Raw genomic sequence first — 16,270 nt, 5'->3', positions numbered from 1 at the left:
CTCTTTTTGTATCTTTAAATGCATCACGTAATCGATTTGCAAGTTTCTTGCATATGCATTATTTTTGAACTTTCGTTTCACATTCTTTTGTGCGAGGATCAAGATACCTTAATTGATGTTCACACCATGAAACATCATTTTATTTATTTTTCATTTCTCCCCCTAATCTAGGAAATAATTTTTTTCATTAAAATGACAATTAGCAAAACGTGCTGTAAAAACATCACCCGTCATGAGTTCAATATATCTTATAATTGAAGATGTTTCATATCCAATATATATATCCCCATCCTCCTTTGAGGGCTCATTTAGTGCGTTGTGCTGGTGCAACTAGAGCATACACTGCACAGCCAATTGTTCTAATGGTGGGAAAAATTTGGCTCTCGGCCAAAATCAAGTTCTCGGGGAGAATATGTATGACTTGCACTTCGTCTAATATGAATTAATGTCGCAGCATGTAAATTTACATGTCCCCATATAAATATTGAGAGTTTTGTTCTCATTACCAATTGTCTAGTTATTAGCTGCAAGCGTTTATCTATTGATTCAGCTAAACCAATTTTGTGTATGCACATGAGCAACTGGATGTTCAACAACAATCCCTGTAGACATATAATAATCATTAAATGCTCGAGATGTTAACTCACCAGCATTATCAAGTCTCATCCTTTTAATGGTGTAATCAGAATAATGTGTGCTCAATTTGATAATTTTGTGCAAAAACTTTGCAAATGCCATATTATGGCTTGATAACACACAAACATGTGACCATCCGCTAGATGCGTCTATTAGAACCATGAAATATCAAAATGGTCCACATGAAAGATGAATTGGTCCATATATATAATCTTGAATTCTTTCAAGAAACATTGGTGATTCTTTCTCAATGTGCTTTTCATTAATCACCATATGTGCTTTTTCATTAATCACCATATGTGCTTTTCATTAATCATCATATGCGTTATGGTCTAAAACCATTTATTTCATAAACTCTTAGAACTTCTATCTAAGTTACGAAGCATATATGGTATATCTTCTAAAACGTAGACAAGTCATTATCATAATCATAATATGCATATATCTAGATCTCGCTAGTCTATATATATAAAGCAAATAAACAGATTAATTAGCATATATATTGTTCAAGAACCAGGTCATATATATAATCTGTTTAGAACACAAATAATAAAAGCATAACAATATCTTTTCCAGAATTAGATGGACTAATTATAGAACTAGCATCAAAACATAAGTATAGGAATATTATGTTTTCCTAGGCCAAATATTTCACAAATCATAATGAATATTCATTAAAAGAATCATGACCATTATCAATAACTAGTCTGTATCCGGCCCGCGCGATGCAGCGGGGATTTTCGGCCTGCGTATTCATATTTAACGTATCTTTATGTATTTACAGAAGGGAAAACGGCTCATGCGTTAAGCGCCGTTGTAGATATCGTTGTCTTTAGCGTTTTTTAAAAAGTGTCCGTTTCGAACGTAGTTAGTTTCGTTTTGTTCATAAAATTATTTCGAGTCTAACGCTGCTGTCGAAAAAAATTTAACTCGCGTCGAGCACAAAGATACGGGTTGTCATTTTGGGGTTGATGCAACGACAAAATTTTGCACCACTTTTAGTATTATAGGGGTTAATTAATTCATTATACATTAAACTTTAAAGTAATCACTAACAACATCCTTATATTAATCCAAATATAGGTGGTCTATATAAAAATATAAACCAAAACAAATTACTCTAATATGTTTCATGTTCAATTAATCAATTTCAGTTAGGTATATAATAATTAATTAGAATAAACTCAAGAACGTGAATTTATATTCAGCCTAGTAAATTAAGATCTCTAGTCCGTATTCTTATTAATACATACTCATAGCATCAAATTTTAATGTGAACCACTAGTTCAGACAATAAATGTAACTAGAAAACACTGACAACCACTTTATATATTCGTAATGGTATAATAAATTATATAAGAGGCAGTCGCCACACTTTAATGTTTACTTTCACAACATGTACTCATACAACGTTTTTTTTTTTTTTTTAAACAATTCTCTTACAATCCGAATTCAAACAACAAATATCTCAGTTTCGTTTAAGATGATTATATATGATCATTTAAATATTCTTAAATATAATTTGATCAATCACAAATTTGTTCATTCCACAAATTAAGTCCACACATATGTTAATTACTCATAACATCTAAAAGTACGTTTCGCAATTCATTCCACAAATGATAATCACGATTAACAACTATACTCAACAATCATGTACTGCATAAATTGGATATAGTAGCATGTTTTATTAATCACCAAGAAATCGTTCATACATATATACGGAGTATATATTAAGTCTAACCGAAGTTAGTTTTATAAACATAATTAGTGTGCAATTTCAAACAGAATATATTCAATGGAATATATTAAGCAACTAAATATCACACCTAAATTTAAAAGCAAGAAATCCTTTTTATAATCAATTTCTTAACAGTAGCATCAATTATTAATTAAACCAGATATTAAATAATATTGTCATGATACTACGTACTTACGTGGTAAATAAGAAAATTAGCACAAACATGTTACGAAGTATATTAATTTTAACAGCAACAGATTAATCTTTTAACCACATGTTAAAAGGGAATATAACGATTACGGAGTAAATATAAGCAAATTAACACAATTTCATACACAAGTTCTAAGGGTTTGTAAGGAAACTATGACATGCGTACAAAATTTATAGTTTATATTATTGAGTGTTGATCTTTTGAAGTCTAACATTAGGAGTATGTTTTTGGTTTGTAGGAAATAGGTATATACGAAAATGAAACAATTATACATATTATCATAAACGTAATAATAAGAACAAAAGGATAGAAAGATCTAACCGAATTTGAAGGTTGAACCGGGCTTGTGTTTGACACAATTTCCTTAAACAGATTCTGTGTCTGTTCCCAGGGTACACCGGTCCGAAGCAGCGTACTGCCGGACTTGAACACTTGCCTTGATTAGTGACTTGTACTTGCTTAGATAAACCTTGATTATAAGGAGCACTTCGTGCTGATAACGTGTTATAAATTTAGTAGATTATAACTACCTTTAATGGTCTATATACTTATTATCAACTTATACTAATCTTATAAGAATGAAAGAAAGAAGAATAGAGAGAAAGGAATGATATATTGAGAAAATGTGTGTATCATTTACATTCAATTCATGCATATATATATAGAACTTAAACATTGAACTTTTGTGGTATATGATTGAAATTAGTAGCCACCATTTGTTGACTTTTAATATCATAACATGAAATTGGCAGCCACTATTTGACTTTCATAACATCTAGTACATATTGAAGTATGTTACATTGTATTTACTCTTTAGGATAACACTTCTAAAGATAAAAGATGAAATGAAGAATCTCATGTCATTAGTTGAACATGAAGACTGAATGAAGACGATAATGAAAATGGATAGTCGATGGCGATCTAACAAAGCAAAAACCACTATTTATCATTTCACGATTTGTGTGTGTCATCTTTGTGCAGGGGTCATGTTAATCTTCTCTGTATCGTACCAGTTTTACCGGATGTTTCCGAAGGGACCAAAAACCACTTTTAATTATATGAAATAAAATAGCTTAAAATAAAATAATATGGCTTAAAATAGATTATATGAAATATATATGGAGTATTATCAATAGATTACTTCTTCCTGACAAGACATAAATAAATCGACTTTTCACAAGATAAGAATAAACAATGAATTGATTCATGAAGTGCAACTAGGGGTGTGCATGGTACGGAAAAAAATAGAAAATCCCGAAGACCGGACCGAACCGGACCGGAACCGAATGGAACCAAAGATTTTCGGTACGGTCCACAGTCCATTATTTTGCTAAATTTCGGTCTTCGGTACGGGACATATCAAACCCGAAATTTTGGGAAAATTCCCGTACCGAGATGTAACAATATTTAATTTATATAATATAATTTCCTTACGTAGATATGTATAATTTCCTTATTGATAGGTGACATCCGTATACGTATAATAAACAAACAATTAACTTCCTTATTGATAGGTGACATCCTTATTCTGTAAATTATATCCCCACGATTCCCACGAATAACAAACAAAATAACAATCACATAAACCCTAACTAATTGAAAGCATGCGTGATCCAGCCTTCAGCTTAGTGCATCTTTCTTAATATTATTTATAACATTAGCATCTTTGTTTTCTTTACTTCCATTAGACTTGTGTTTGATCTATAATCTTATTTGAATTACCCATTTATATCTTATTTAAATGTTAAAACTCATGCTTTTGTATATCTTATTTGAACGTTAATATAAACTGTTAGTGCATATTTTGTAATCCATAGTTCCATTAACTTTAATGTTTTATTCGATCATGTAGTAACCTGTAATATTGTTAAACGTTGATTGTCGATTTGTTACTTTATATATTTGTAAACGTTTAAATGTAATGTGTAATGTTACTCGACAGTCGGCCGACTGACATAGTCAGTCGACCGACTGTCAACCACAGTCGACCGACATATGATCTGGGATATTTAAGCCAAGTTAATCTCCACTAATTTGGTTAATCACTCTACACATTTCATACACATACAAACAGTTCTATGTCCGGTCTCATTCAATCTTCATGTCCAAATATCACAGAATGTCAGTCTAGGCTTCGTGTTTATCAAGATCTAATCTTGGTTTGACTCGTACGAACCCGAAAATCAATAGATATTCGTTTAAGCTCGTTCTAGTGTTATTCCGCCTCTAGATCGTGTTAGGTTGATTCTAAGGTCATCTCCCAGCGTCTACATACACATCATAAATTTACTCATGCTTGATGCTTCTGTATAATATCTTAAAGTGACAATAATATCTTATTTGAACATTAAAAACTCATGCTTTTGTATATCATAAAATAAAATTCTTAATATTATATATTTTAGACAATTATTAATTTGTTAAATTGAGTATAATATGAGTACTAGATATCACACCAAATTAACAAAAGGTGTAAACTGGGTCAAAATATTTATTGAAAAATTAGTGGGACGGTTCTCCCACGGAACCGAATCGAAAATCATGGAACCGAACTGAACCGAACCAAAATTTTTTGGTACGGTCCTCGGTACGACTTCCGTCGATAATTTGGGACTCGGGACGGAACCGAACCAAAGTAGTTTGGGACAGAACCGTACCATGCACAGGCCTAAGTGCAACAGTTTATTCATCTCAAGCTTTTGACCTATAAAGTGAAACACTTTGATGTTGTTAATCGTGTTTATTTTTTTTCACATTAAGTCACTTATGAATATGGATAACCATATGAATATTGATGAATACTAGTTAAATACCCGCGAATTCGCGAAATTTTATAAAAAAATTAATTTTATATATGTATTTACAAAATGATCTATTCTAATTATTAGATAGTTTGTAATTCTTATCATTGTTGTGTAACCATTTGAATAATTTGCATTCCGATACAAAAACAGAATAAAGCCCACCTGTTTATGCAAATCACATGCGCATATTTGGTAGTACAAAATCAGGCCAACCAAAACTAAAAATTATACAGCTTGTGAACCTTTAAAATTAGCCTAAGGGATTATCACCAAAAAGCCTATTTTTTGAACTTGTCTGCGTAAGAGTCCATAAAAAAAAAGTTTGACAATTTGTCCTCGCAAGGAGCAAGATGTCTCTTGCTCCCTTGCGCCTTGCGTCCTTGCGACCTTGGTTTCACTTGAGAGCAAAGAGCAAGGTGCCTCTTGCTCTCAGGTGGACGCAAGGTGCCTCTTGCTCCCTTGCTTCCACCTGGGAGCAAGGTGCCTTGCTCCTCGCTCCCAGGTGAAAGCAAGGGAGCAAGATGCACCTTGCGTCCTTGCTTCCACTTGAGAGCAAGATGCACCTTGCGTCCTTGTTTCCACCTGGGAGCAAGGGAGCAAGAGGCACCTTGCGTCCTTGCTTTCACCTGGGAGCAAGGGAGCAAGAGGCACCTTGCTCCTTGCTCCTTGCTCTCAAGTCAAGTGAAACCAAAGTCGCAAGGATGCAAGGCGCAAGGGAGCAAGAGGCATCTTGCTCCTTGCGAGGGCAAATTGTCAAACTTTTTTTTTATGGGCTCTCACGCAAACAAGTTGAAAAAAATGGGCTTTTTGGTGATAATCCTTTTTAGGATACTGCGATGCAGAAAAACACAGCCCATACTAAAATTAGCCCTAGTGGCCTGCACATTATTTATTTAGTACTACAACAAAGTAGCTGAGGAATACGTGACGTAATAGATATAAAAGCATCAACGTTTACGCTCATTTCATTTCGAAGAATTGAGATTCTTGTTCATGATTTGAGTTCATATTTTCTCTTATGAAAATTGAAATCGAAGAATAGGATAGATATTTTTGAAGGTAATGAGGTTTGAGACTGAGATTGGTCGATATATGAATGTTATGTTTTTGAAAATGGATCTGATGGTTGTAGGAGCATGTAGTACTGATTTGGATTGTTAAGATTAATCTATTTTTAATTATTTTTTACTCATTTAAGGCTTTCTATTAATATACTTAAAGTGATTTGCAGAAGATGAAGATAGAAGAAGATGAAGATAGAGAGAGAAAATTGTATTCTTTTCACTTAATTCAAATGGGATCCAATGTACAGTATATAAAGAGTAGAATACTGGTAACTGCTACAGCTACAACAAGTACCAGAAAATAAAACTATCTAACTAACTATTCTGCACGTGAGTAAAATCAATATCTACATGGATTTACAATCAACTAAGTATTGGTGATGTTTGATGTAGGCTGCAGAGAGTGAGTCTGATGTGGTCTTGCATATGGCTTGTACAGTGTGCATATCAGTTTGACCTTTAGCTTGACTTGCTTGACCTGTAGCATGACCTGTATTATGGAAAGGTGTTGTGGATACACCTTTACCCCCTCCGCAAGTTGGCAATGTGTAAGGATCACACATTCCCAACTTGGAAATGCAGTTGTGAAATAAAGCATTTGGTAGAGCTTTGGTTAAGATATCAGCTGCCTGTGCTTTTGATGGAACATATGTGGGACAAATTTGACCATTTCTGATTTTATCTCTGACAAAGTGGCAATCAATCTCAATATGTTTGGTCCTGGCATGTTGCACAGGGTTGGAAGCTAAAGCAATTGTGGATTCATTATCACAGAAAATAGTGGTTGGTCCTGTGCAGGAGATATTAAAATCCTTGAGTAAACATTTGAGCCAGGTTATTTCGCAAGTGCAATCTGCCAAGGATCTGTATTCAGCTTCAGTAGAGGATCGTGAGACAACAGATTGCTTCTTTGATTGCCATGAGATTAAGCTGGGACCCAAGAAAATACAGTAACCTGATATGGATCTTCTTGAGATTTTACAATTTGCCCAATCACTATCACAAAAGGCAGTTAATGTTAACTTGTTGGATGATGGGAAGAATAATCCTTGACCAGGACAAAGTTTGATGAATCTTAGAACCCTGAACAGTGCTTTCATGTGAATAGTAGAAAGTTTTTGACTAAATTGGCTTAAGGCTTGAGCAGCAAAGGATAAATCTGGTCTGGTGATAGTCAGGTATGTCAATTTACCAACTAAAGTTCTATAGAGGGATGGATCTGGTAAAGGTGTGGTTTCATCAATAGAGAGAACTTGTTGTGGATCCATGGGTGTATTTGATGGTTTTTCATGTGTGAGACCTGCATGTTCCAGTAACTCTAAAGCATATTTCCTCTGTGTAATAGATAAACCATGAGTGTTTCTGAGGAACTCAATGCCCAAGTAATAATGAAGAGGTCCTAGGTCTTTAATGCTAAATTTGATGTGCAATTGGTTTTTAATTTTGGAAATTAGGGTTAGATTGTTGCCTGTGAGGATGATATCATCCACATAGATAAGGAGATGAATGGTGTCATTCTTGTAGTTGAGGGTGAATAATGATGTATCTGCATAGCTTTGAGTGAATCCCAATGATGTCAGGAAAGATGAAAGCTTTGTAAACCATTGTCTGTTTGCTTGCTTTAACCCATATAGTGACTTTTTCAACTTGCAGACTTGGTTCAATGCTGTTGGTTTGGGATATCCCTGTGGTAATACCATGTAGACTTCTTCATGTAAATCACCATGAAGAAATGCATTGTTGACATCAAGTTGGTGGATGTGCCAACCTTTTTGAATACCAATTGCTAGAAAGGTTTTAACTGTGACCATTTTAGCTACCGGAGCAAATGTTTCCTTGAAATCAATGCCTTCTTTTTGAGTGAATCCTTTTGCAACTAATCTGGCTTTTGTAACAACCCAAACCAAACCACGACAATTCCCGTTAAATTTTACAACAAAAAAAAAAAATTTCTGGTGCAGTTCAATTGCGCGGCGCGCCAGGTGGGTGCGCGGTGCGCCAAACCACCTGGACAGCCCGCTATCCCCGGAAGTCAATTTAACGAAAATGTTCGACTAGTTCCCGACATTTTTAGCCAAAACGCTTTCAACCATGAATTCATATATATAAAACTAGCACGTTTAATTAATAAAATTAAGTTTACGGAGTGGGTCCGACATCGACCCATATTACCACCTTAGGTACCAAAAATACAATTTTCGACTTTAAGATTTTAATACAAAACAAAGCCGAGCATGGCGATCGGGAATACACTACCCAATCCTAAACAATCCAAAAGCAAGTCACTAAAGTAACTATACAAGTCTTCTAGTCCTCGCGCTTACCCGAGCCACCATCCGCATGCAATCTATAAAAAGAGTCAACAACGAGAGGGTAAGCTAATGCTTAGTGAATGATAATATACTACATACATATATATGTATAAAATGAATACGCCACACAAAACAAATACCGCATACCGAAGCATCCAAGTATAAAGCATCTACACTAAGCATACCGTACGATCTAAGCAACGAGCTAAAGATACAACACAAAAGATAGTCCACCAACGACAAAGTAAACATCGCCAAATAGCTACACCCGGAGGGTTAGCTACAACACAACAACACATTAATATAATACAATAATAATAATACACAAGGTTAACCCCTTAACCTCAATCACACGAACATTGGCCGAACAACCCGAGCCTTGTGAATTCGCACAACCCGAAATTCACTTCTCAACCATAAGATGACCGAACAACCCGAGTCATCGTGAATCCGCACTACCCGAGATCCACTACCTCAATAAGGTGACCGAACAACCCGAGTCACCATGAATCCGCACTACCCGAGATTCATTTCTCATTACTAAAGCCCACGGTCACGGGATTATAAAATCCACCACATCGGGGTCATCCACAACACAACCATATCAACCCTTCGCCATTAGGGTTATAACAACCAAATCACAACCATGTGTGATAATGTGCACACAAAATGTGCACCTCGCCAAAGATGGTCAACCAAAACGCACAACCGTACCAATTGGACTTATACACAAGTCCATCAAGTCCACCTATATGTGAAGTGAGCTCTATAACCGAGAATCACTTCACCCGACCCGCACCCATCCTACACATACATATGCACATAGGATATTATCACTCACCTTGAAGTCTTGAAGAAAGCTTCCAAGTAATCCGCAACTCGTCAATGGAAAGTACCTATTCCATTATCACAAATATCACAACACAATTAGGATGGATTTACAAACCACCCAATTCGACCCTTAGTGCAATTTCGACCCAAATGCACTTCCAAGCACAAACCGTATCCGAACTAACCAATAATCACTAACACAAGTGAGAATGGTCATAATATGCTAAATAAACCCGAACTCAAGTGTTAAACACGTGTCATACCCATTTTGACACTTAAACCCTAATTTTGACCCATAAAGGTCAAAATCTCATCCTTTACAAGTTTGACACCAAAACACATTTAACTCGGTTTAATACTTCAACTTAATCCATTTTAAGTTTATAAACCTCATTAATTCGCCAATCGGGTCATAATTACCACCAAAACCTAATTTGACCCAAAGTCACAATTAGTCACCCAAATTACCCTAAATGGGTTCCAATACTTCCATAATCACTAATCCAAGTGATTAAACTCCAAACCAAAGCCTAATCAAGGCCAAAACGTCATCCAACCCAAAACCCGCCAAGTGACAAGAATAACTAGTCACCATAAACCCATTTCATCACCTAAGTGGGTTACTCAACAAATTAACTCAAAACCCTAAATTGAATATCAAGTTAAACAAATGAAATTCGGAGTTTGAGCTTACCAATACCACCACAACGTAGCTAGGAACGAGGAGAACAACTTTAAAACCCGAGACTTTGAACGATTCGAGCTTCTTCTTCACCAAAACCTCTAATCTCTCTCTAGATATTTGGAAGGGATGAATGGACATGAAAATGATCCAAAACTGATCCAAAGTAGCTAATATGGCACACAAATCCGGCCTCCAAGTGAATTTACCCTTATACCCTTCATTTAAATAAATAAAAACAAAGGGAGTTCTGTCAGCGCGGTTGCGCGGCGCGCGGCCGCCTTGCGCGGCGCGCAGAATGCCAGATTCAGCTCTTTTCCAATTTTAATATATATAAATATTCAACGAAGCCCGATCTCATATGCCTTTAATAAACAAGTATACAAAATAAATATTCGGGTCTTACAACTCTCCCCCACTTAAACTCGATCACGTCCTCGTGATCCTCATCACTTAACCAAACAGACCTCACCCTACGGTCCTCGACATAAGTCTCAATCCGACTTCCTAAGCAATTCTTTCCAACGAATCGCCTTCCACAACTAAATCGTCACCCGCGACTTCTCAAGTCCACAATCCGAGCACTAAAACCATGCTCCTACCCTAACATCGGGAAAACTCAACTAACCTCGTACCGAGATATCATTCCCTTAGCGTACTATTACCGAGTACAACGCTCCAGGCAACCAAGCCTCAACCTAGGGTCAACAACCCGAAACGATGAAACCGAACCAAACGAATCCTTACGGATACCACCAATCACGAATCATCCATTGTAGTGCGCAATACGACCCATACGCAACTACCGTAACAACACAATCCACGGTTAGAAACCGATAGCGCCCAAAGCGGCTATGGGAACACAAATCCCAAGGTGTACGAAATCGTCCATCGTCACACCCGTAACAAACATGTGAGCGAAACACGGCTATCGCATCACTAATCATACCACGTGGTCCTCACGACCCCACCATCGACGCATAAAACGACCGATAGTTCCCACAACATGGTCCTTACGACCCCACCATTGGTGTATCAAACAACCAATATATTACAACTCAACATGGCCGAAACAACCCGAGCCAAAACACATATGGAGGATGGTCGAAACAACCCGAACCTTAGTGAATTCGCACAACCCGAAATCCACCAACCCAATCCATATATCTCACAACGAAATGACCGCACAACCCGAGTCATCGTGAATACGCGCAAACCGATATTCACTACCACCGCCACATAGTATAACCGAGGATGGCCGTACAACCCGAGCCTTAGTGAATCCGAACCACCCGACATTCACTACCTCAAACTATGAGCCCAACCAACAGGGACAATCGTACTACCCGAAATATTGTGAATACGAACAACCCGATACTCACGTCCCACAACACAACTCTCTTGATGAAGTCAGCGGACCCCGAAGGTCATGCTCCACCAATCTCAATACCGGATGAAGTCAGCGGACCCGAAGATCATGCTTCACCGATCTCAACACCACGCTTATGACGAAGTCAGCGGACCCTAAAGATCATGCTCCATCAATCGCGTACTCCCATGATGAAGTCAGCGGACCCTAAAGATCATGCTCCATCACGTAACCATACTATAATGAAGTCAGCGGACCCGAAAGTCATGCTTCATTAATCCACAATACTACGATGAAGTCAGCGGACCCCGAAGGTCATGCTTCATCAACCACATACCATAATCGAGCAAGAACCACCTATATCAAACATAGGTACCGAACAAGAATTCTCCAAAAGAGAACCCGACACACACCTTCCTTAACCGAAGGATTTCACCTTGCTCACCAAACACGACCATTATCTCTCAACGAGGTTTACCACATTACCACCTCGGTGGTAATTCCAATCTAAACCATAAGTACAATTTATCCGAAATCGTACTCTACCACAAATCGACCAAAACTAGGTCTCGACAAAGTGTCCGGATCTACCAAAAGCATCATCCGAAATATCACACTAAAACTTCCTCGTGCGGGAGTGCGACTCCCCCACTTGGAACCACGTTCCTATATCACAACTCGTACACCCGTACGATGCTACCAAAGGTAGACTTTACCAACAATTGGGTACACACGACCCATCACCACACCTTGCTCTAACCTTGAGCACACGAAGGATTTCAATCAATCCTTAGACACTTCGAACGAAAAGTGTACCGCAATTTCACAAACCGTACTCTCGCAATCATCCGATTGCTTAGTTTGTCGAATTTCAACCTAGTCACTCATGTACTTAAGGGTTTCTCCCGGTACCCTAAGCACAATGTAAACACAACACAATCGGAGTCGACACCACGCTAGTAGGTATAAAAGAGGCACCTAATGTCGCGTCATAAAGACTCCATTACCAACACACATCGAGATTTTAAACACTCGATCTCAGAGGTTCCAATCACCCGGCGAACCTCATGGTTCATCACTTCAACACCAAAAGCGAACACGCGCTTAACAATCGAACACCAAAACCATTTCCGTGGCTTGTAGAAACATTTCCCAAATACTAAGGGATGCTTGGTTACACCAAGTCTTACGCCCTTCGTCCAACAACCAAACATGCAAATTACTATGCAATTAACAAGTCCGAACATATATGCCACGTAAATAAATATTCAAAGACATATTTATTAAAACGAAACGTACCTCAACGTCTCCTTGCGGCATTCGCCGCCGCCAACTCGGGACAATCCGGCTTGCGATGTCCCTCTTTATGACAATAGTAGCACATTCCGTCATCATTTCTCGGCATTGTGCATTCCCACAACTTGTGACCCCTAACGCCACAATTGAAACACCTAGGCGCACGAGAATCCACCGCGCCCTTTACCACATTACTCGTACTCGCACTCGGACCCTTAGTCCTCTTACTCGGAGCACCATAAGAAATAACCCTTCTCTCACTTGAAGGTTCGCCCTTTTTCGATCGCGTATAAGACTCGAAACCTCTAGCCACCGCAAATAACTCCGCAAACGACTTCGCGTAACCCCGGCTAATTTTGCTTTTCAAGTCATCGCTCAAAGTTCGATAGAAATCCTCCATCAACAAACGATCATTCCCCAAATATTCCGGGCAAAAACGAGCCTTCGACATAAAAGTCGTCTTTAAAGTATTCAAGTCCATAGAACCCTGTTGCAAATTTCGCAACTCACAACGCAATTCCAATAAATCGGCTGAAGTTCGGAACTCCTCGAAGAATTCCTCCTTAAATTCGTCCCACGATAACGTCATAAACTTTTCACCACCGACAAGATCAATCTTGCCATCCAACCAATCCTTCGACCTACCCCGCAACAAACTAGTAGCGAGTCTCGTCTTTTTCTCGGGAGGGCATTCCATAGTACGAAAACACCCTTCGACATCCGAAACCCAAGTCGTACTCACCAAAGGATCCGGTTTCCCATCATACATCGGGGGTCTAGTCCTCATGAAGCTCTTAAGACAACGCTCCATTTCACCCCTATTTTGGAATTCGGAATACTTCCCATCCATTTCTTCTCGAAACGCTCTCATTTGCTCCGCAACGGCGGCCGCAACTCTAGCGTTAAATTCCGTGTCATTCGTCTCGGTCTCGTTTCGCGTCGTCATTCTAAAGAATGCAAAACGATTAGTCCACGCACGTATAAAACGACACGCACAACACCACCCCATCTTGCTAAACACTCGTCGTACATCACTTGTTAGACACGATTTGCACCCGTAATAAGGTCTGCAAGTTCTTATTACGCACGCACGCCGCATCGACTCGTTAGTACAACGACCGCCTCGCTCGATGCTATAAACAAACACAAACAAAATTCTACGCGATAGAAGCACACGCGAGAATTACACCACAACACAAATAATATATTAATAATATCCGCATTACTAATATAAACGTTAGTCGACCTATAAACAAGGCACTAACTAATCCCGTTCCTGACCCGTAATCCTACAAGTCCCGCAACAAATTACGCGCACACAAAAGTCTAAGTCTAGGCACCTATCTCAAGTCACCTAAATCCCTTAGACCATGCTCTGATACCACTTGTAACAACCCAAACCAAACCACGACAATTCCCGTTAAATTTTACAACAAAAAAAAAAAATCTGGTGCAGTTCAATTGCGCGGCGCGCCAGGTGGGTGCGCGGCGCGCCAAACCACCTGGACAGCCCGCTATCCCCGGAAGTCAATTTAACGAAAATGTTCGACTAGTTCCCGACATTTTTAGCCAAAACGCTTTCAACCATGAATTCATATATATAAAACTAGCACGTTTAATTAATAAAATTAAGTTTACGGAGTGGGTCCGACATCGACCCATATTACCACCTTAGGTACCAAAAATACAATTTTCGACTTTAAGATTTTAATACAAAACAAAGCCGAGCATGGCGATCGGGAATACACTACCCAATCCTAAACAATCCAAAAGCAAGTCACTAAAGTAACTATACAAGTCTTCTAGTCCTCGCACTTACCCGAGCCACCATCCGCATGCAATCTATAAAAAGAGTCAACAACGAGAGGGTAAGCTAATGCTTAGTGAATGATAATATACTACATACATATATATGTATAAAATGAATACGCCACACAAAACAAATACCGCATACCGAAGCATCCAAGTATAAAGCATCTACACTAAGCATACCGTACGATCTAAGCAACGAGCTAAAGATACAACACAAAAGATAGTCCACCAACGACAAAGTAAACATCGCCAAATAGCTACACCCGGAGGGTTAGCTACAACACAACAACACATTAATATAATACAATAATAATAATACACAAGGTTAACCCCTTAACCTCAATCACACGAACATTGGCCGAACAACCCGAGCCTTGTGAATTCGCACAACCCGAAATTCACTTCTCAACCATAAGATGACCGAACAACCCGAGTCATCGTGAATCCGCACTACCCGAGATCCACTACCTCAATAAGGTGACCGAACAACCCGAGTCACCATGAATCCGCACTACCCGAGATTCATTTCTCATTACTAAAGCCCACGGTCACGGGATTATAAAATCCACCACATCGGGGTCATCCACAACACAACCATATCAACCCTTCGCCATTAGGGTTATAACAACCAAATCACAACCATGTGTGATAATGTGCACACAAAATGTGCACCTCGCCAAAGATGGTCAACCAAAACGCACAACCGTACCAATTGGACTTATACACAAGTCCATCAAGTCCACCTATATGTGAAGTGAGCTCTATAACCGAGAATCACTTCACCCGACCCGCACCCATCCTACACATACATATGCACATAGGATATTATCACTCACCTTGAAGTCTTGAAGAAAGCTTCCAAGTAATCCGCAACTCGTCAATGGAAAGTACCTATTCCATTATCACAAATATCACAACACAATTAGGATGGATTTACAAACCACCCAATTCGACCCTTAGTGCAATTTCGACCCAAATGCACTTCCAAGCACAAACCGTATCCGAACTAACCAATAATCACTAACACAAGTGAGAATGGTCATAATATGCTAAATAAACCCGAACTCAAGTGTTAAACACGTGTCATACCCATTTTGACACTTAAACCCTAATTTTGACCCATAAAGGTCAAAATCTCATCCTTTACAAGTTTGACACCAAAACACATTTAACTCGGTTTAATACTTCAACTTAATCCATTTTAAGTTTATAAACCTCATTAATTCGCCAATCGGGTCATAATTACCACCAAAACCTAATTTGACCCAAAGTCACAATTAGTCACCCAAATTACCCTAAATGGGTTCCAATACTTCCATAATCACTAATCCAAGTGATTAAACTCCAAACCAAAGCCTAATCAAGGCCAAAACGTCATCCAACCCAAAACCCGCCAAGTGACAAGAATAACTAGTCACCATAAACCCATTTCATCACCTAAGTGGGTTACTCAACAAATTAACTCAAAACCCTAAATTGAATATCAAGTTAAACAAATGAAATTCGGAGTTT

The 16,270-nt window shown here is 38.3% G+C and overlaps 1 pseudogene; it reads right to left on the bottom strand.

Annotated features, from left to right (window-relative positions):
* Positions 1-3,523: 3,523 nt before the first annotated feature.
* LOC139860803 (U6 spliceosomal RNA) lies at positions 3,524-3,633 on the bottom strand (annotated as a pseudogene).
* Between the last annotated feature and the right edge of the window lie 12,637 nt (positions 3,634-16,270).

The sequence above is a fragment of the Rutidosis leptorrhynchoides genome, chromosome 7, assembly GCF_046630445.1.
Source record: "Rutidosis leptorrhynchoides isolate AG116_Rl617_1_P2 chromosome 7, CSIRO_AGI_Rlap_v1, whole genome shotgun sequence".
NCBI classification, from domain to species: Eukaryota; Viridiplantae; Streptophyta; class Magnoliopsida; order Asterales; family Asteraceae; genus Rutidosis; species Rutidosis leptorrhynchoides.
Note: the sequence above shows the minus strand (reverse complement) of the source record. Positions and strands in the feature narration are given on the sequence as shown.